At 41.3% G+C, this 22,894-nt stretch overlaps 1 protein-coding gene across 7 annotated transcripts in view; it reads left to right on the top strand.

Moving 5' to 3' along the window:
* CSGALNACT1 (chondroitin sulfate N-acetylgalactosaminyltransferase 1) overlaps positions 1-22,894 on the top strand; it is a 298,778-nt gene that overhangs the window by 33,089 nt on the left and 242,795 nt on the right. For 2 of the 7 annotated variants that reach the window (XM_074329585.1, XM_074329582.1), the window contains exon 1: positions 13,958-14,102. The exons of 4 other annotated variants lie outside the window; for them this stretch is intronic. The gene's annotated coding sequence lies outside the window, so the exon portion shown is untranslated. Of the gene's footprint in view, positions 1-13,948; positions 14,103-22,894 lie in introns of those variants that run through there. One more of the 7 variants, XM_019742120.2, reaches the window with a different exon arrangement.

The raw sequence follows: 22,894 nt of genomic DNA, 5'->3' as shown, positions 1-22,894 counted from the left end.
GATACGTGTTTGTATAATGACAAATATCAGCAAGTGAAGATCCCTCTTGGCAGCTTTGCATCATGGAGAGTGCGGGATGTCTGTATCAGACACGGTCAGGAAGAGCCTCACTCTTTCTTACACATTCTCATCCTCTCTCCAAAGAAATACACGCACATAGCAAGATAAAAGCGAGGAAGACAAATGAGTCAAAGAGAACCTAAGGGTAGGGACCTATGATTTGAGCAAGGGCTGAAGCTGAAGTTACTATAGAGTTTGTATACTTGTTAGAAGTAGGACACAAATTTAGCTCTGAGCTTTTTAGCAGTCGGCAGGTAAAGGGAAAGAATCCCTTATCCAGTTTACAGTGTCCATAAGGCAAAGACGAGCAGTTACTCAAGGGAAGTTCAAATCTCTCTGATCCTTCTAGAGATCTTGCAGGGCAGAGAGGAGACCTGTCAACAGCCATAGCAGCTCAAGGTGGCTTAGGATGATGAGGAGTTTCGGTCTTAGAAATCCAAGTGAGGGAGGAAATGTATTCCTGTTCATAGTAGTCTGAGAGGGCTTAATGGGGGTGGTGACACTTGCAGAAAGAGCAGTGGTAGAGTAGGTGGGAGTAAGTTCTGTTTGGCCAGAGCAGAACTTTGTGTGGAGGTGTCATGGGAGGCAATGTGGGCAAATGTAGGGATGGCTAAGTGGTTCAGGCTTATCAGGTCCACAATGGCAAACTGTGAAATAGTTTTGGGCAGGGAAATGACATGATCAAGGCAGTATTTTGAAAAATTACTAAGTGCTCATGATGGGAAAACATTGCCTACAATAATTATTAGTTCATATAAAATAAAAAAGTGCACTGATGACAAGAAAAAAGAAAAGAGAATGTATTCAGTTAGATCATTTTGAAAATACAGATGCATTTCCTGTGGCCATGCATTTGTGTCACTAGAATAGGAATTGTGCAAATTTGCTTCGACTTCAGTCTCTGGCTTCTACGTTGTAAATAGGAAAATGGATACGAAATGAAAGCCTGTTATGTTTCGGACCTTTCTGGCATTATAAATTGGGACTGTCAGCATTGAGCTCTGGAACTGCAGGGAGAGAGTACACTGAGGCCTCTGCCTCTTGTGCTCTCGTGTGTGGCCATCTGGACAGGGCAGGGAGCATTGTAGGGCTTCTTGGCCACAGGGATTCTTGGTTCCTGCCATGAAGCAGTGCCTGAGGCTAGACTAGGGAACACTTACGGGGTTAAAGTGTGAGAAACTGGAAATGATTTCTAGCCTTGAAGAAAATAGGCTACAGAAATAAGATATGGGTTTGTGGTCCCTGTTTGCTAATTTGGTCCCAACCAGGAGCTCGGGAAACTGGGTTCTGAAAACCAGGGACTCAAGTCGAGCATGATAGCTATTTGGTGTTACCCTCATCCCAAAACCATGCAAAGGGCAACATGGTAGAATTTTTGAGTGGTGGAATTGTTTTTTATGGTATTGTGGTGGTGATTACATGACTTGTTGCATTTGTCAAAACCCATAGACCTGCACACACGCAGTCTGGAGGCCGGGCAGTGAACTCTTCTTGTATAACTCTAGTGTCTCTATGACCTACTCCCACCCCCAAGAGATTTTCTGCAGTCATAAGAAGAAAGTAACAATCTTTGCTATATAGGCCATGTCAGCAGTGACACAGTAAATTTGTTTGTACTTCGCTTCTGTCAGTCGCAGTAACATTCTCTTGAACCTGTTTTGAATGAGACATAATTACAGTGGCTTCTTCCAAGTAAATTAAAGTTGCTTATTAGTTACTCAGTGAGCCTGGTGAGGCAACTCGAGAGGAGGTAAAGGAAAGATGAGTTATACACAGATTTCCTCTGTGGTTGGGTGGCATGCTGAGCTCTCTGTGCCTGCTCAGGAGGCATCCTGTCCCTCCACAGTGCCTGCGAGGTTACCGGGACTGAAGCCTCTCAGAGACAATGGATCCCAGTGTTTGGATTACACATTCTGTTTCTGGATGGACTTTCCTAAAAGGATTATGGGCATTTCACCACTCAGCTCCCTGCTTACCACCCCAATGCTTCGTGAAATGCCATCTTCATAGCCACAGGGTTTGTGTCAAGTGGCCAGTGTTGTGCGGTTTTATGAGGCCTTGGTGTTCACCATAAGCAGAATCGCTGCGAAATCACCACACAATCGCCAGGCCCAGTGGGGACGGTGGGGCAGTGCTGGGTGGTGGGAACAGCCTTCGGAGGGCTAGACTTGAATCTTGACTTTGCCACTTATCAGTTACGTGACTTTCAGCAAGTTACTGAGCTTCAGTTTCCTTGTGTCAAAATTTGGATGATAATACACAAACCTTTGAAGTTATGAGGCTTAAATTAAATAGAGAATGAAACAGCACTGTGTTTGGGACTCAGTAAAATCTCATTTCATTCCTCCTCTCTGCCAAAAGTGATTATTTCTTAAAATGACAACTACACAAAAAACTAACATCTGTACAGTGCTTATCATGTGCATTATCTTGTTTAATCTTCACAACAACCCTGCGAATTAAGTATTACCTTTCCCCCCACTTATCCCCACTAAGGCTTAGAAGTTTAACTCATTTGCCTAAGGCCACACAGCTACTGAGAGGAGAACTGTGGCTCTAATATAAAACTGCTGACCCTTAATCATGTATAATTATGACTATATTCTGATAACCAGCAGAAAGGATCAGGTGAAGCTTAACTTCTGTGCTCTGTGTATTTGGAGGTTGGAAGAAAGTGTAAGGTAGTATAAAAGGGAAATATGAAGTTTTTAAAAAGGAAAAGTTTGTGCTGTATTATCAAAGAACAAATGGTTTTGTTTAAGATACAAGATAAGCATATGTGGAATAATTATATAGCAATAAGACAAGATTGATACCATAGGAAAACCTTATATTCTATTACCTGAGGTAAGACATACTACATACCAGATAGCACATGCTAAGTGCAAAAAAAAAAAAAAAGAGAGGTACAAATGCAGTGCTCCAGAGCACGGAGGAAGGGGAGTTGACTTATGAATGGAAGAACGGAGGAGCTCTTTTGATGGATGTGTAATATTTGAGATGGATTTTGGTATTTGGAGATAATCACGAAGGTCATTCTTGGTCGAGGGAATAGGATGAAAATGCAAAGAGGCATTTCATTTTCCAGTTGGAGATGCAGAAGGATACAAAGACCTGGAAAGAGCTTCATTGTCAACCTTACAATGAGTAAAAGCTGGACAGATAGCAAGTTAACAACTAATCTCGAACTGATGGAAGTGCTGAGGGTACAAGGCCCAGAACACAGGAAGAGCCAGGCTCCTGCAGGGAGAGATGAGACACAGCCACCCACTTGCTTGGGCAACAAGCTGCTAGACACTGGTAAAAAGAGTTCAGCTGGGGTGACTGGAAAATTGGTGAAGGCTGGCTGAGTGTGCACTGGTGAAAGAGAGTGAGGCCCCTTGGGGATGCAAAAATGGGGGGGAGGGATCTTCACCCTGTTGGAAGTTTTTTCTCCATGAATCACATCAATCAATCATAGAGAATATTGACAAAGTCCAGAGAAAGTCTTCCTTGTTGGCAGCACTGGGGGAGGAAACAGAAGCTGCTGTGGGAAGAGCAAGAAATTTTACCTAAATTCTCCTGTACCTTCCCTACAGAACAACATCTTTATTTTGGAAGAGAGGCAACAAACACCATCATCTTTAGTGTATTGGTGCAATCTCACTGTAGCTGGGGGAAGAACACAGGAAAGAAAATCTCAACCCCTGGGAAAGAGGCAAGATTACAAGCTGGATTCAGGACGATGGATTCAGGAGAGGACAGGATCACTGAAGGATGGGCAGGATCACTGAGTAGGCCACCCCCTCAAGACCCAGAGATACAGTAGCTGTGTAAGACTGAGGCTTCATCAGAACAACAGAGGACACTCTCCACCCCCACCCACCATCAGGCTAATAAGCATGGAATGATAAGTAATTTGCAAGAGGCAGACTTTCTCTGAGGCACAATGCAAAGGAAATACCTAAGGTTGAGGGTGCAGCAGTCATCAGAAAATAAATAGACTCTGGCATTTAACCCTCACCAGGAACACAGCGTATCAGTAGCCTGTGAGGCACAGGGGATAACCATAGCAAAAACAGACCTCAAAAGCCAGCCCAACTCCTAATTAGGTTAGCTCAAATCCTCACACTAAGGCCTAACAGAAAGAGAGTGTTCCTGTTTACAGGCATTAAAATAATATTGGCCTCATTCTACTCTTCTACACAAGATGTCCAACTTTCAATAAAAAATTACTAGGCACATGAAAAGGCAAGGGAAAAAAAACACCCCAGGAGACAGAGCAATCTTTAGAACCAGATTCAGGTATGTCACAGATGTTGGAAGTATCTGACAGGGAGTTTAAAATAACTATGATTAAATAGGCTAAAGGCTCTAATAGAAAAGGTGGGCAATGTACAAAATCAGATGGGTCAATAGAAATTATCCAAACTGAAACACAAAGAAAAAAAAGTAAAAACAACAAGAACTAAACAAAACAAGAAAAAAAAGAACATCCAAGAGCTATTGGATAACATCAGACAAACATATACTGGAATGCCATAAGTAGATGTGAGAGCGAGAATGGGGAATAAAAAAAAATTTGAAGAAATAATGGCTGCGAAATTCCTAAAATTAATGACACTGAATCACAGATCCAAGAAGCTCAGAGAATGCCAGACGGGATAAATACAACTAAACAAAACACACCCAGACATGTCACATTCAAACACACCTAGGCATGTCACATTCAAATAGTTACAAACAAAAGAAAAAGAGAAAATCTTAAAGGCAGACAGAGGAAAAAAAGGCACATTGCAGAGAAATAAGAATAAGACTTATAGCAGACCCCTCCTCAGAAACTATACAAGATAGAATACAATGGAGTGACATTTTTAAAGTGCTAAAAGAGCTGTCAACCCAGAATTCTATGCTTAATGAAAATGTATTTCAAAAATGAAAGAGAAAGGTTTTCTGAAACAAACGAAAACTATGGAAATTTATTGCCAGCATACATACTCTCCCAGAAATGTTAAAGAAAGGACATAAGGCATAAGGATACGGATACCAGTTAGAATCTTGGATCTGTACAAAGAAATGAAGAGCACTGGAAATGCAATAAATGAGGATAAAATAAAATTCAGATTTTCCTATTTTCGATTGCTCTAAAAGAAAACATTGTCCAAAGCAAAAATTGTTGCAATGTTGTACATTCTAACCTACCATTTAAAAGATATGACAACAATAGCACAAATAATGAGAGTGAGGAGTTAGGAACATACCATAGTAAGGTCCTTTCACTATGGAGGACCTTGGAGTGGTATATTATTCAGAGGTAAGCCCTGATTAATTGAAAATGTCTATTGTAAACCCTAGGGCAAATACTGAGAATAATTGCTGTAACGGAAGAATATACAAAGTGCAGTGGTAACATAGGAAAGGAGCACCTACGATATCTTGAGCCAATAAAGGAAACAGAAGCAGAGCAGTCAGGTTGGTGAGTGGAGAACTAGGGGAGTTTATTCCTCCAAGGGCCAGAATAAGAGAGCCTTTCAAGTAGGGAGAAACTACTTGATGTTAGTGTTAAGCAATGCAGAGAACTTGTGGAGAACGAAATGAAAGTGTCTGTAAGAGTCAGTGACCAGGTGGTGTAATCAGCACCTTTCCAGAATAGTTTCAATAGAGGGTCAGGAGAGGTCATCTTAACAAAGGGTCAAGTCGCAAACAGGTAGTGAAAAAGTAGAAGAATCTAACATAGGCTGCTTTTAAAAGGAAAAGATGAGGGGCTGGCCCGGTGGCTCAGGTGGTTAGAGCTCCATGCTCCTAACTCCGAAGGCTGCTGGTTCGATTTCCAAATGGGCCAGTGGGCTCTCAACCACAAGCTTGCCAGTTCGATTCCTTGACTCCCGCAAGGGATGGTGGGCTGTGCCCCCTGCAACTAGCAACGGCAACTGGACCTGGATCTGAGCTGCGCCCTCCACAACTAAGACTGAAAGAACAACAACTTGAAGCTGAACGGCACCCTCCACAACTAAGCTTGGAAGGACACAACTTGACTTCGAAAAAAGTCCTGGAAGTACACACTGTTCCCCAGTGAAGTCCTGTTCCCCTTCTCCAATAAAATCTCAAAAAAAAAAAAAAAAGGAAAAGATGAGAAGACCACAGGTGGGGAATTGGAGGGGAGGAAGTGGAATTGCAGGAAGCATCTGTGGACTACCCAACAGGCAACAAAAGTGTAAAATTATTAGATATTGCAATGAGTAGAAGTAATTGGATAAAGTTTAGATGTGGCCGAGTTAGCCTTTGAAAGGAGATACCCCTCTTTTTTTTTTTTTTTTTTTTTTTTAAAGACAGGCTAAAAGGAAGGGAGATGAAGCAAGAGAGTCCTCTGGATACTGAGAGGAAGATGTTGAAAGGAAGCTCATTCTAAGTAAAGTGAGGTGCCCTACGACACAAGTTTTCTACAAGTTGGAGGGAGGAATTTTCCTGAATATGTTCTGTGATTCCCTTTTACCACACCTTGCTTTTTCCCTTTCTTCAGATCCCCTGCTGTGTTAGTTTTTTAGGGCAGCCATTACAAAGTACCATGCACTGGGTGGCTTAAAAAAACAAATTTATTGTCTCAGTTCTGGAAGCTAGACGTTCAAAATCAAGGTGTGGACAGGGCCATCCTCCCGCTCAAACCTGTAGGGGGAGAATCCTGCCTTACCTCTTAGCCTCCTGTGGTTCGCCCACATCCCTGGTGTTCCTTGGTTTAGACCTGCAGCCCTCCCATCTCTTCCTGTTTTCCCCTGGTGTTCTCTCTGTGTGTCTGTCGTCACATGGTTGTCTCCTTACCATGTTTCCCAGAAAATAAGACCGGGTCTTATATTAATTTTTGCTCCAAAAGACACATTAGGGCTTATGTTCAGGGGATGTCATTCTGAAAAATCATGCTAGGGCTTATTTTCCGGTTAGGTCTTATTTTCGGGGAAACACAGTAGAAGGGCATACTCCAATATGACCTGATTTTAACTAATAACATCCGCAACAACGCTAATTCCAAATAAGGTCACATTCTCAGGTACTGGGGGATAGGGCTTCAACATATCTTTTGGTGGTGGAGGGGTGCACAATTCAACTCATATGTCTACTAAGTTTTGGTCCTTCTTTACACATTTTTTTTTCTGGGAAAATCCAATTCAGCATCTAAGGCCCATTGAAATGCATCTAAGGCCCATTGAAATGTTACCTCCTAGCTGAAGTCTTTCATGAACTGCTGCTCTCTCTTTCATGCTCCCCACATAATTGTGTCTCTTATGTGGCTCATTATTCCCATTTGTTCACTGTGGCTCACCCTCCTGAGAGCAGAAATCATCCAACTTCTCTCTATACTTTCACAGGGTCTAGAGATACTTCCGCATGACGTAGCTTAGGATCTCACAAACCAGCACAAACCATTATTTGGGAATTCAGAGATAAAGGAGTTATCAGAGTGGATGGAGAATAACCAGGCAAGATTTCTTAAAAGAGATGGGATAGTGTGCTGGAAGATGGGAGGAAAAGAGGACATTTTAGGCTGTAAGACAGCGGCAGGGTTCTGGTGGAGCCGTAAACCACAGAGTCGGTCTTCCTTGGAGAAAAGGGAGACTGTCTTATTAATCCTTCTTTCTGTAGTATTTTTAGGAATCACGTCAGAGAGAAGCTTAAGGCAGTGATTTAGTTGAATAAAAAGGGAGAATGTGAAATAGACAATCTATGAGGTATTTAATAGCACTCTCCTTAGCCCTCATGTATAAATATAACAGAAGCACAAATGCTAATGATGAATTCAGGAGCATTGCCTCCAAAACTGGCAAACAGTAATGGTAAGAAATAATTATAGGGTTTCAGCCCAATTTAACACATTATTCAAGAAGTGTTAAATGAAGAATCTTTGCACTTCAAACATGTTCCCTCTTCTTTCTGTCTCCCCCCTCCCATACAGAAAAGTACAGAGAATAATACAACAAATACTCATGGGTCACCCCCTAGAATTAATAAATATTAATATTGTGCCATGTTTGCTTCTGATTTTTTTTAAATGAAAGAAAGAAAATATTTCTGATAAATGCACTCTGTTCTCCTTCCTCCCTCCCCAGAGGAAACCACGATGGTGAATTTGGTGTGCTTCTTGTCCCAAAGCATAGAATCGTTAAAATGATCTACTTCTTTTACAGGAACCATCCTTTTTACAGATGATTTTACTGCTTTATGATATATGCCATAAAATCAACTAGAAAGCTGCCACAACCTTGCCCAACCAACTCTCAACTGGTCATTATTTCTTGACGTACAGGTTACAAACCCTATTCACTCCTCATACATAGTCAGGCTGTGTTAGTTTTTAATTTTGCATTTTGTGGAACGACAGACAACAATTAATTTACGCTTTCTTTTTCGGTATTTTTTTTTTAACACTTTAAATGAGAAGTCACAGGTAATCAGGAATATGGATTAAGCTAATGTAGTTGCAGGTTTCCTAGAAGCATTCCTTAAGGAGGAACAATCTAGCCTCGGAGGAGTAACTATTTCACACATAGTGTCTTGCCTCCTTCCAGGCTGTGAGGTGAAAACAAGTCATTATTCATTTTCACCTACTGTGGACGCGCCCTCTCACCTGGCCTTCACTCCATGTTGGGTATAGTTGCTGACTGGAGCAAAAGTTTTGAAGCAGCCTTTAAAAGAGGAAGGCCTCAATCTCCGGGTGTCTCAGGGCTCTGCCCTGAGCCTACATATAGTATTACCTGTGGTGATTCTCACCTTGGGCAGTACCTACGAGACACCTGGGGAGCTTGGAGAACTCCCCAAGGCCAGGCCACACCCAGACAATTGCATTGGAATCTCTGGGGCAGTGGGGACAGACTCACGCATCAGTGGCTCCTGAGCTGTCCTGGGTATTGTACTGCTCCCCAAATTGAGAAGCACTGCTTGAAAGCATTCAGCCATCCTGGCCTTCTTCTGTGCTCTTCAACTTGCCATGAACTTCCCAGGCCCAGGAGCACTTGCTTGTCCTTTTACCAGAATCACTCTGTCCTCTAGTTCAAATTGTACCTCTTCAGATGAGCCGTCCTTGGCCAGCATAGCTAAAAGAGTCCTCCCACCCCTCACCAGACTGAAGCACTGTATCCTCTTTATTTCCTTCTGAGCACTAGAGTCATCTAAAATTGTCTGTTAATTTGTTCACTTGCCTATTGTCTCTCCTCTCCACACTGGAATATAAGCCCCTTGAGGGCAGGACCTTGCTTTCTTGTTTAATCACTGCATTCCTGGTGCCCAACATGGTGCGTGGCCTGATACATATATATAAAATGTTTATTAAATAAGAATGAATTTTAATATCAAAATGCATTGAAGGGCCACTGAGCATAAATTTAAGTCCCTTTTCAAACACCTAAGGAAGAGTTAACTTCTTTCCTGAAAAGCTGTACCTTTCTCTTTGTAAGTGTTTCACCAGAATGTAGGGCAACATGTCCTTGAATCTAGCCCTGGCCCTGTTTCCTGACCTTGCCCTCAGGATCTCCTAATGAATAGTAATAGTAAAAACAAAAATACAGAGACAAACACGTACACAATAATAATAAGCTTTAGGGAACATTCATATACTTTACCTGAGATGAGCTTCTCCTGTGGGATAGGTATGATCACACACACGTGATGAAACAGGCTAAGGGCAATTAATGTGTCCAAGAGAACATAGGTGGAAAGTGATGGAATGGGAATGTACACCCATTTTTGGACACCGTGAGAGGGATGAGAGAGGGTGTTAGACTTCTTCAGGACTGGGGACACTTGTAGCCCCTCTACTCAGTGCTGACGGCTACGCTCTCGACCGCTGGGCTTCTGTGCTCTCTTGGTTTAAAAACTCACAGGGCGTGGGTAGGATAGTGAGTGGAAATGGAGAAAAGGTGGAGAGAGGCAAGGAGGAGGAAGTCATTCTCACCTCTTCCATCTCACGCGGCACTTCTCTTTGCGTTCCACACTGTCTTCGCTGGGTTCCTTTAATGTAATGGTTCATGCACACCTTGTGAATGTGACCTCCCTAACTCGCTGTGAACGCTGAGCAGCAGGTTGTTTAGGTGAAGAGCTGAGTTACTTGGCTTTATTTCACTTGGTCGGCTTGAGAAGGAAGCCTCCCCTCCTCAGTGTATGGCCGGGAATACCCTAGTCATGGGAGAGCATGAGTTTCAGGAAAAGATCCAAAAATCTGGAGTAGTTGTTAACCGATGGATCAGTTTCAAAGTGCCTGACTAATAGAGATTAAAGTACATCGCCTTGAACTGGCTTTGTGTGGGCTGTGATGGGATTGGTGCTGCTCTGTGTCTGAGATGGGTGGTGGGCTTGTGGGTGCTGAATTTACCAGTATACTTCATAACTTATATGCATGCACTATATATGTTCCTTTGCATGTGGGAAATATTGCATGGTTCAACCATTAAAACATAAGAAATAAAACAGGACAATGTGATCTGTTACTTTGACCTTCCCTCTGATTCTATCTTCTTCCCCTTCCTTAGTACCTGCCCTTGTCTCTGATTCTGCTTAGCTCCTTGTCTTTTCTCAGCGTGGAGCTATCGTGTATTTTTGTTGTTTATATTTAATATAATTTTAAGGGTGGATTTTAAAAAGCTTGTTAATTAAACATTAGTCTAACATTATTGATTATATTTGTATGTGGCCCCTGAGCAGGTTGACTTTACACCTTGGTTTGCCTGGGACAGTCCCAGGTTGTATCTGCTGTCCCAGCACAATTATTAACAGTGAACGCCTTTGCTCTTAGAAGTGTTCTGACAGGTGATCAATTACAGAGGTCGCCTACACCAGCATGAACTTATCCCTGACTCCCCATTTTTGATTAATGACTCTTTAAATATAAACTGTCCCCATCTTTCATACTGTATTACCATGTTTCCCCGAAAATAAGACCTAACCGGAAAATAAGCCCTACTGTGTTTCCCTGAAAATAAGACCTAGCCAGACCATCAGCTCTAATGTGTCTTTTGGAGCAAAAATTAATATACCAGTATTATGTTATATTACATTATATTATACCCGGTCTTACATTATATTAAAATAAGACCAGGTCTTATATTAATTTTTGCTCCAAAAGACACATGAGAGATGATGGTTTGGCTAGGTCTTATTTTCGGGGAAATACAGTAGGGCTTATTTTCTGGTTAGGTCTTAGTTTCGGGGAAACATGGTAGCATGATTTTTCAGGATGACATCCCCTGAACATAAGCCCTAATGTGTCTTTTGGAGCACAACTTAACATAAGACCCGGTCTTATTTTTGGGGAAACACGGTACCGAGGCTTGTAGAGGTGTCATTCTTCTGGCTGCTAACCTATCCCACATGTGTGTCCTTAATCTAAATTAGGCAGCTTTAGAGCAAGTAGGTTGGTGACAGTTGTCTTATTGGGTCTCTTAGTTCACAGAGCTATTAGTTGAGATTTAAACGTTGTAATCAGTGATGCTCAATTATACTTTTGGATGTAGAACTCCTTGATCTGTCAGCCATCAGAGGATTTCCTGGTTTTGGTACCAGTATTTCCACCCACACTGTTGGTGTTCTCAAATCCTGTTTAACTTCATGCTACTTTTTCTTGAGCAACTACCTTCTGGATTTTCCTGGCTTGGCTGCTTTCAGTCAGTAGATCAGAGAGGCAAGCCTCCTGTTACCCCTCAGTGCTGGTAAGAGCTTCCGCAGGGCCCCCCTCCCGCATTTTTCTCACACATCCTTAAAGTTCCAAATTTCCTTGTGAAGTATTTTTAACTTGAGTACTGTCAATGGTGTTGATTCCACTCAGATAAGATGCAGAGGGAAGTGAGGACCAACCACACAAAGCCTGTGCGGTGGGGGGCAGACCCTGACCTCCAGATGCCCCGAGATGCTGCCACCACAGACATTTATTATCCCTATTTATTCTTTCTCCATGAAAATTATCCCTCTTCTTCCCTCGTGGTTGGAGGCTAAAACGAGGTTCTTCTGGGTATTTTGTGGACTTCAGGCTAGGAATAGGTATTCCTTTAAAACCGATTCAGTATATTCCTGTGTCTGATTTCAGTGCTTGTGTTTTTCACGTTCTTGATGGCCAGCATGACTGCGCCTGACTGCTCCCAGCGGTGACTATCAGCTTCCACGGCAGTTTTCCTTTTAGGAAATAACGTTTCCTTTGAGGATGTTGAGGAAATTCTGTTCCCCACAACACAGATATGGGCTGAGCTGGACTTTGGCTCACACACCACAGGGACAAAGACTCTTTGCTCTTTTGTGAAATCCCTTCAGAGCCAGTAACAGAATTATCCTGATTAAATGAATTACATATTAAATTGGGGAGGGGTTTGTGGGTTCACTGACAGACAAAGAAAGAGGGGTATAAACTCTCCTCTACGCTGTGGTTTACGTTATAAGGGCTGTGTATGATTGGGGGTGGGGTAAGATGGAGAGCATTTAGAAATCTATTTTTAAACTAAAACAAACAAAAAACAGTATTAGTGGTGCTTTGGGAAAAATCCATCTAACCTCCAATTAACAAGGGTCCAGAAGAGTGTATGACTCAAATGCCCTATTACTTTTCTTATCTCCTCTTTGGCAGCCCATTCACTTATTGCCTTGTTTTTCCAGGGGTCAAGGAGGTGAAAAGAGAGAAGAGAGTGAGACTGTCCAACTGAATTGCCCAATTAACCATTAAATGTGGCTAATTGAGAGCATTCTCGTTCTTTCCTTCAGTCAAAACTTAAAAACAAAACTCTCTCATGTGCAGTGTAGTGTGTTAGGCTTACTGGGGGCTATAAAAGCAAATCAGAATAATCAAATAAAAGATAAAAAAGCAAGTCAAAATAATCAGTAGCTAGCCGATAGCTAGGAAAATGGAATGGTCAGACATCCACACTGTATGGAGGATCCAGAGAGTGGCTTGTGAGATGAGGGAAGAAAAGCAAATCTTAGTCATACCGTGAATGGGCAGTTTCCTAGATAACACCGTTAGCTGTCATTTATCTTGAGGAGAACTGAAATTAGTCATATCTAAGATCTCTAGGTTTGATTATTGTGCACGAGTTGGTTTAAAATATGTTGTTTTAAGTAAATGAATCTGATAACTTTGCATCAATCAGTGAGACTCCCAAGCCACAAAAGGATTCTTTGTATTTGGTTAAACTGTTTCCCTACACAAGATTTTATGTAGTGGGTAGTAGTCCGTCCTCCGGTTACCGGTGGGTCTTAGGACAAGTAGCCCCCTTCTTATGAGGTCACTCCCTTGAGTGGGCTACCTTCTGGGTTTCCCTGAGTTGGATGATTTTGGTCAATGGTCCAGAAAGGCCCGATGTTGGCTGGACCCCTGGGCACTGATAAGAGTTTTTCTGTGGCCTCCTTTCTTCTGCTTTCTAACAGTTTCCCTTTTGTGAACTATTTTTAGCTTGAAGACAGTCCATGGCATTGATTTTGATCAGATAAAACATGGAGGGAGGTGAAAGCATACCAGGAGAGGGAGGGAGCTGAGGAAGGTAAGTTGAGGCGTGGGATCCTGTCCTTGGCCCTAGTCTAGGTGGGGGATGCTGCGTAGCTGGATAACACCCTCTTGGGGAGACTCTGAAACCCAGAGCTTCTCCTCTGCACCAGATCCATGGCAACTCAGCCCTGTCCAGAAGGAGTCACTAATGAGCCAGGGGAGGCATTTGACTTGGGTCTTGAGGGCAAGGTCTGGTGAGGACACAGGGAGCAGGGAGATGGGCGGGACAGATTGTGCAACCAGGTGGACTGAGCAGTATGTGCCCAGGTCTGAGATGGAAAATCCCAGGTGAATACAGGGCACATCAGTGGTTTAGTTTGGCTGGAGAGTTTGGAGTGTGAAGGGGCGTGGTTGGAAAGTGGGAAAGGGGCTGGAGCAGATGTAGGCTAAAGACTGGATTTTGTTCAGGCAACAGAGATCCACTGAAGACATTTGTGAAAGGCTGTGATGTGGTCAAAGCTCCATTTTCGGGAGATGAATGTTGCCGTGGTGGATGGCAGTAAGGGAAGACGTCTGTCAGGAGACTATGTTAATGGTCCACGCAGTATTTAAGGTAACATGTACGGCAGCTAGGAAACCCGCCAAATATTCTGCCAGACCTACAAGAAATAATTTCTCAAATAGAGGAGCAATTTAGGGATGATGTGTAATAAGAATTTTCTTTAATGAATCAGTAAAACTTTTTACAGATTAGTGTATCTGTGGAGATTAGTTTTGCAGTGTATATTAGTCTGTGTGTTTGATATTATTGTTGTGTAGTTAAAAGCATGGATTCTGGAGCCAGACTGACTGGATTCAAAGCCCAGTCTCACCACTTATTAGCCATGAGGTCTTGGGTAAATTACTTAATATTTCTGTGCTCAGTGCCTGCCACCTCGGATGTGTTTCTTTCAGGTTAACGTCGTCGTCATCATCATCCAGTGACATTTATTTATAACAAATTAAGTGTCTTACTTCAGAGCAATGCAGGATCTTTTCAGTATCCTAAGTATACCCCTTTAGAATTTGTGTTTGGCTGAGAGTAACAGATTTTGTCCCCCTTCTCCCGCCTCATTCCACTACATGGTCTTGAACTCCCGAGGATTTATTTCCTTAACATAACAGGAAGACTGGAGGTAGATAGTTGCTGACACTGCTTTAGTGTCTTCAGGATGTCAGGGTAACTGAGATTCCCTTGCTTGGTCTCCTTCCTTCCTGGGCTTATTATGGCTGTCACAGCTCCAGCCATCATGTCTGTGTCATTGAAGGAAGAAGAATGAAGGGTAGGAAGTGAAAAGGGTACCTGCGAGTTGATGAATAAGCTTCCTTTAAAATTCCTTCCTAGAAACTCCACCGAAGGACTTCTACTAATATCTATTGTCCATCTCTCCCTTTAAGGGATGTTGGGAAAAGTAACTTTTCCCAGGCATTTTGCCCCCCTCAAAAATACAGATGTTCTGTTACTACGGAAAAAGGGAAGGATGGATATTGTATGGGCAGCAAGTGGTCTCTGCCACAGTGGGACCTCATGTCAGGAAAGCTACCTCAAAGGCTTCAAGAATTTTGTCTGTTTCTAAGTTAGCCATTGATTGCCTTCTCCAGATTGACAGCTTCTGGTAGTTCAGTCATTAAAATTTTTTAGCATATGTTAAGTTTTTGCCCTTAAGAAGTTTAGTCAAGAAAAAAAGACAATTACAGAAAGAGATGGGAACATAGGATGTTTTGATCTCAATTAATTGTCAGTGTAGGTAAGGTTGGGGGGGGGGGTCTTAGTTTATACCTAAAGACAGACTTTGTGGGTCACATAGTAGGTGCTTTCTGACTAATGATGAGAAAGGCTTTGTTGTATGGTCCGTATTCTGTCTGTCATATTTCCATCCATAGACAGGTCAACCTTGACAGTAATATAAAAAAAACCACTATAGATATCATCATGAAATGTAGAAAAAAGGAGGAAATTAGCTTGATTCTGTTCATAAGAAAGATTATCAGGCAAGGTTTATACATAAAGAACACAACTGGGCAACAAGTTATAATGATTTGCTTAACCCCAAGTCAGAGTCAAAGTTGGAAGCAGACAAATGTGTGCTATGTAATATTACATACCCGGAAGTAGGAGGTAGGTTACAGGCTCTGATCTGCAGTAAACGATTTATGTAATTTAAAAAACAACTTACCCTCTTTGTGCCTTGTATCTCATTTTAAAATGAGAAATAATACCCACTGAGGTTTTGGTTTAATTGTAGTGAAATACACATAACATAAAATTTACCATCTTGACTATTTTTAAATGTATAGTTCATATTGTGTCACTATTACCACCATCCATCTCCAGAACTCTTCATCTTGCAAAACTGAAACTCTGTACCCATTCAACAATAACTCCTCATTCTTCTACCCCCAATCCCTGGTATCCACCTTTCTACTCTGGCTCTATGAGTTTCTACTTTAGATACCTTGTATTAGTGGACTCTTACAGTATTTGTCCATTTGTGACTGGCTTATTTCACTTCGCATGTTTTCAAGATTCATCCACATTGTAGAATGCATCAGAATTCCCTCCCTTTCTAAGGCTGAATGATATTTCGTTGTATGGATAGACATTTTGTTTATGTGTTCATCTGTTTAGGACACTTGGGTTGCTTCCATGTGTTAGCTATGACAAATACTGCTATGAGCATGGTGTACAAATATTTCTTCGAGATCCTGCTTTCAATTTATGGGGGTTTCTACCCAGAAGTAGAATTGCTGGATCATGTAGTAATTCTATTTTCAATTTTTGAGGCCCAACCATACTATTTTCCATAGTAGCTGCACAATTTTACATCCCCACCAGCAACCTTGCCAACACTTGTTATTTTCTGTTTGTTTGTTTGTTTTTTATAGTAGACATCCTAATAGGTGTGAGGTACCTACTTAAGTTTTAGAGTCATATCAGCAGTGCCTCCAGATTAAGTTATTTTTGAATCACTGCTCCTCTGCTTAATTCTTGTGCCTCCTTGGGCAAATTACTTAGCCTGTGAGCCTCAGTTTCATTTTCTGTACAATATAAATGTTTGTCTGGAAGGGTTGTAGGGATATTGATGAGCTAACACCCTATGCTATGTGCTTACTCAAGTATTAATTTTATTGCCCTGGAAAAGCTAAAAGCATTAATACATGTGCATTTTTGTTAATATTCCCATTGTTCCTAGCTGTAGGTTTCCTCTCACATCCTAACCCAAAACATGGTATTTCCAAAGTGTTATGGTACAAAGAGCATTCATCTGGTACAAAGAACAGACATCGTGGAACTGAATTCTAGCTTTCCCATTTTCTAGTTGAGGGACCACAGGTAAATTTCTTATTTTCTTTACCTGTAAAAAAGGCATAGCAGTGGACGCCTCACAGGACTGGTCATTTGCAACAATCTCTCTCTGCCCCTGTCACCCCCTCAACAGGCTGGATTTTTTTCCAGTTTCATTGAGATATTGTAGGCATACAACACATGGAAGTTTAAGGGGCACGATGTGATGATTTAATACATGTATATATTGCGAATTGGTTACCATAGTAAGGTTAGCTAACACCGCCATCCCCTCACGTAATTACCATTTTTGTGTGTGGTTATAACATTTAAGATCTACTCTCTTGAAGTATATAATATTAAAATATTATACCCGTAGTCACCAGTTAACCATAGTCACCATGATGTACATTAGGTCCCCAGAACTTATTCACCCTTTAGCTGGGAGTTTGTACCCTTTGAGCAATGTCTCCCCATTTCCCCCACCCCCTTAGCAACCACCATTCTACTTTCTGTTTCTATGAATTCAGCTTTTTTATATTCTGCACGTAAGTGACCACTTAGCATAATATCCTCAAGGTCTACCCATGGTGTTGCAAATTGCAGGATTTTATTCTTTTTTTATGGTGGAATAATATTATGTTGTATATATATCACAGGTTTTTTTTATGAATTCATCCACTGATGGCACTTAGGTTGTTTCTGTGTCTTGGCTCTTGTGAATAATGCTGTAGTGAACAGGTGGTACAGATAGCTCTTCGAGATAGTGTTTTCATACCCAGAAGTGGGATTCCAACAGCTTACATTTTGCTGCCACCTTGTAAACTTCCCATTTACTCTTCACCCCCTAAAGTTTAAGTTTCCCTGAAAACGTCTCTGATGCTCTCGCTTTCTAACGGCCAAATCTAGAGATGCCCTTGGTCTCCATCTTCCTTTTTGCAGCATTCGTCAGTGTTTATCATTCCATTCCTGACCTTCCTCCTTGGTTCTTGGGACACCATTTCTTTTTGGTTTTCCTTCCCCTTTAGATCGTTCTCTCAGTATATGGTTTCTCCCCTTCCTCTAATCCTTCTTCCTTTCTCCAGGGGGGCAAATTACCCACCACATAATCTCTGATGACCCTGGAATCTGTATTTCAAGACCTCCTTTTCTGAACTGCAGACTCCTCCTTTCAACTGCTTCTGAGCTCCTTAAAGTCAATGTGTCCCAAAGTAAGCTCATCACCTCCTGCTCCACTCCGCCCCGGTGACAGCCTTGCAGCAGCTGGGCCCAGTGTCGTGCTTGCTGGCGCTCCAGTCCCGGAATGCAGGTGCCACTCACTCTCTGATGCTCATCCCCACCCCAGGTGCACTTGGTCCCATCTCTAGATTTTCCTGATGGTTAATCTTGCTGTTCCTTCTGTTCTACTTCTGTCCAGCCCTGCCATTTTGTGCCTAGTTATCTTGTAGGGAATATCGCCAGATGTCCCCCAATGCTAATCTGGCTCACTGTTCTGTCTAAAGCCCTTCCAGGTTCATTACTACATCTCTGCCTGAATTCCCATGATGGAGATCAGTCCCACCATTCATCATTTACCAAGGCCAGAGATCTGGGTGTCATTCCTGACTCCTCCTCGTTTCTTTCCCTGTGACCTGTAGCTAAGGGTCACTATGACGGTGAAACTGCTTCCCCAGGGCTCTTAAGTCCTCACCTCCTCTGTATCTTCACCATTTTTCTTTTTCTGTGATCAGCTCTCCTTGTGGCCCCTTATCTAGTCTTTTTGTCCCCATCTTTGCCTTCTCCTGGCTGTCCTCCACTCTGCTGCTAGATTGTACCATGCTGATGCTCTCAGCTGCTTAAAACTCGGGCGTCCCCTTGTTTGTGTGACCAAGGACCAATTCCTGTGAATGGCACACACAAGCCCTGTGCGATTTGTTCTCACCATCTTCATCTCCTGTCTCTCAACCCTTCACTTTCGAGCTGCACCAGGCCACTCCGGGTTGTTTTTCATGCTTGTATTCATTTGCCTGTACTAGTTTCCACCGGGAAGGCTCTCTTTCCACCTTGTCTTCCTGGGAAATTCCCACTATTCATTTAAGATTTAGCTCCGTCACAGCCCTTTCTGTCATAATGAGAGCAGCTAACTATTGCATGTGCTTTCCACATATCAGTCACTGTTCTAAATGCTCTATGTGAACTTGCTGAGTCCTTACAACAACCCTCTTGTGGTACCGGTGGGGTAGTCACCATTATTGTCATCACTCTCATTTTACAGTTGGGAAATGGAGGCACAGAGAGGTTAAATGTCTTACCGAGAGTCACACAGATAGCACGCAGTGCCCTGGGATCTGAAAGAGGCATTCTGATTCTAGGCCATGCGCTCTTAACCACCATCTCTGTCAGATGGAGGTGGCCACTTCCTCCTCGTACTGCCCTGTCCCCACCTGACTCAGAGCTCTCTTTCCCATGGCATCAGCATACTCTCTTCCAAGTACACAGTAAGCCCTTGGAGGGCAGGCCTGTTTTTAAGTCATTCTTGTATTCCTGGTGCAGGCACCCAACTTGCCCATTTCTGTATCCCCCTGGTCTAGTGAAGCACCTGGCATGTGGTACATACTCTTCAAATATTTTTTTGAAAGAATAACTGAGGAAATATAATGAATGTTATTAGTTGGATGAATGATTAGTGAAAACATTTTGTAATGTGTAAAGCAGGGTTGGCCAACTATAGGCAAAGCTGGCCGGTTTCCTCTTTTTGCACTGCCCACGAGCTAGGAATAGTTTCTGCCAATGAATATTTACAGTCGATCTGACGGTAGGGAACTAACTCTAAACCTCAATTAAGTGAAATGTTATCCCTCCCCAAAGAATTCTGTTCTTCCTTATCAGTAGGTCAGTTATTACTACCTTTTGAATTTTGTCAATAACAAATTTGAGGAAATTTGTGTGCTCTCTTGTTTCATAAGTACTACATACCATGTTTCCCCCAAAATAAGACCTACCCTGAAAATAAGCCCCAGTTAAGATCGTCAGTCAGACGGACGCATTTAGTACATTATGACTATTTTCCAGAAGAAGACAACATAACTGTATTTGAATAAATATAGATTGTTGTACATGAAAAAAATAAGACATCCCCTGAAAATGTGCCCAAATGCATCTTTTGGAGCAAAAATTAATATAAGACCTGGTCTTATTTTCAGAGAAATATGGTATAAGACCCGGTCTGATTTTCAGGGAAACATGGTAACAACCACAATTTTGCCTCTTGGCCCACAAACCCTAAAATATTTACTCTTTGGTCTTTTACTAGTAAAATTTGCTGATTCTTGCTCAAAGAGCTTTTTAAATAAGGTTACTGTTGTTGTTATTACTATGATGGGTGGGTATTAAAAAATGTAAAATGGTTTGGGCATACTTGTCTCATTAAATGGGATAAAATTTGTGAAACACTGGGTAGCAAGTGCTAAACAAATGTTGTTTTTCTCTTTTCTGTTTCTAGACCTAATTTAGGGTAATGCATAGTTGGTTGGTTTGAGGGTAGGTGACTTAAATAATATGGTGCACAATGTCTTGCTTCACTAGGTTATACTGGGGGTTAGTTAGTAGGGTTTAGAAGAGATTGTATAAAATTTAAGTTGGAAACAGAATCTTTTTCACATTGTTGGGTCCCCAAATCCCTGATGACAGTAGTCTGGACTGCAGGATAGCTAATTATTCATGATGCCTCAGAAAAAAAGCAAAACTCAAATGGAGCCATAAGCTATTCTTTGTACACATTTTTCAAAAACGGCTGTAAGCCTATGTCTGCCATACGTATTTTTGCTACTGGTCTCAGATCTTAAGTCTTTAAAAATTTATATTCGGAATGTTTTTCTGTGCACTTTTTATTTTATTAAGGAGAAACTATAAATAAAACTGAACAATGCCATCGTTTTTCATTAGCTCTAATGGCTTTGTGACAGGATGAAAGCTTATGTAGTGTAATGTTTGATTTTTTTTCTTCCTCAAATGCTGTAGGGCTAGATCATTTAGAAATATTACAAAATCTTCTGTACTGAAGGAAAAAGCTTTCGCTTACAAATTAAAAAAAAAAAAAAGCACACAGAAAAGACATGTGCATTACATCATGTGAAATGTTAGTAACTTTTGGAAGCTATTCTATTAGGTTGGTGCAAAAGTATTTGCGGTTTAACAGGTTAAAAATAATGGCAAAAAAACTCAATTACTTTTGCACCAACCTGATAAAGCACACATATTCCTTTGCCTTTACATTGTTGTTTCTTTTATATTCACAGCCTTTGCCCAAGCTGCAACGTAGCCTCCAAAATAATTTTAGAAATTTAAGGGCCAGTGTTTTTATTTCATTATGCTTCATATTTACCTTCAATTAAAACCTACACTTCTTAGGTTATTATTCTGGAGCCATTTGTACAGTCATTTTATTTTTAAATATTTTATTGAGGTAACTTTGGTTTATAATATATGTTTCAGGTGTGCAACGTTATAATTTGACATCTGTCTACACTCCAGCGTGCTCACCACCAAAGGTCTAGTTTCCATCTGTCACCACGTAATTGACTCTCTTTATCCCTTTCGCCCTCCCTCCACTAGGCTTCCCCTCTGTTGTCTGCCACTATGAGTTCTTTTTGTTTTTGTTTTTTATATTCCACATATGAGTGAATTAAAATGCTCTTTGCCTTTTTCCGTCTGACTTATTTTACTTAGCGTAATACCCTCAAGGTCCATGTTGTCACAAATGGCAGGATTTCACCTTTTTTTTAGGACTGAGTGGCATTACACTGTATATATAAACCACATATTCTCTATCCATTCATCTGTTGACACTTCGTTTCAAGCAATATCTTGGCTAGTGTAAATAATGCTGCAATGAACATATAGGTGTGCACATATCTTTTCAGATTAGTTGTATAGTCATTTTAATCGGAATAGTTTAGGCCTGGAGGAGGCCAACCACGTTGTTTACAAGGAAGAAAATGAAGCCAGGAGAGAGATTATGAAACACACATGATCTTACAGTTAAACAGTGGCAGAGCAAAGAAAGGAGCCAGGACAAGACCCCTATGCTAAAATTTCCTAATTGAAAAATTTTCCCTTTTGTAAGTTTTCAGGGATGAAATCATCCAGAAACATGAGTGGGAAAAAAAAAATAAAAGTCCAAATTCTTATTTTTGAAATTAAGTTATTATGATTTAAACTATTTCCAATTATATAGAAACTTGAAATTAAGTCAGTGGTTTTAGGAAAATAGTAACAATGTACTTTGAAAGTGCACTGAATCGATGTTTCTGTAGACAGATTTTATTAGGACTTTACATCATCATTGTTCACTATGTTAGGGGATGTTAAAATACTACTCTTGGCACCCAAATATGAAGTGAGATGGGAATCCTGTGTCAGCCCAAGGGCTCCTCAGCATCTGGTTTCCCAGGCTTGTCAAATAGGAGGGGTGCTGGCTGTTTGCAGACATGGTGCGTCTGGGTGCCATCTTTGCTGGACAGACGGTGTGGCACAAACTCTTGGGGACCTCGTGCATTTGTGCAGTGGATCGTTTTAGAAAATAACGTGTAAATCTGTGCCTCTTTTTTGTCTTTCTTCTTTTTACTTACGTAATATTTCTTAAGACAATCCCCTGCATTTGCTTAAGGGCAAACTGAGAATAGCTGAGTAATCACAAAAGGGCTCAAAAACACATATTAAGGTAGTGCATCACTTGTAGCAGTTTATTTAACATGTAAGGTAACTGGCACCCTTTCCTATTCTAGAAGGTCTCATGGACACTAGTTCCAAAGCTGTAGTAGTAGTGCAGTATGCAACGTGTATAACTATAGTGCTTGTCTGTCCAGGAAAGTCACTCACTGCATTTGCCAATCCTGGTTCTGATTCCAAGCCAACAACACCATGATCTGTGTTATATGCAATTGTCTCTGTTTTCATATATATAAATAAATAAATATATATATATATATATATATATATATATATATATATATATATATAATCTTTTTGAAAAACTGATTGAGACTTGAACTTTCTAAGGTTGGTCATTAATGATAGTTCAGTGATTTGTTGTTGGAATG

Source organism: Rhinolophus sinicus, linkage group LG04 (genome assembly GCF_036562045.2).
Source record: "Rhinolophus sinicus isolate RSC01 linkage group LG04, ASM3656204v1, whole genome shotgun sequence".
Lineage (NCBI taxonomy): Eukaryota > Metazoa > Chordata > Mammalia > Chiroptera > Rhinolophidae > Rhinolophus > Rhinolophus sinicus.
The sequence above is the reverse complement of the archived record's forward strand: the minus strand, read 5'-3'. Positions and strand labels throughout refer to the sequence as shown.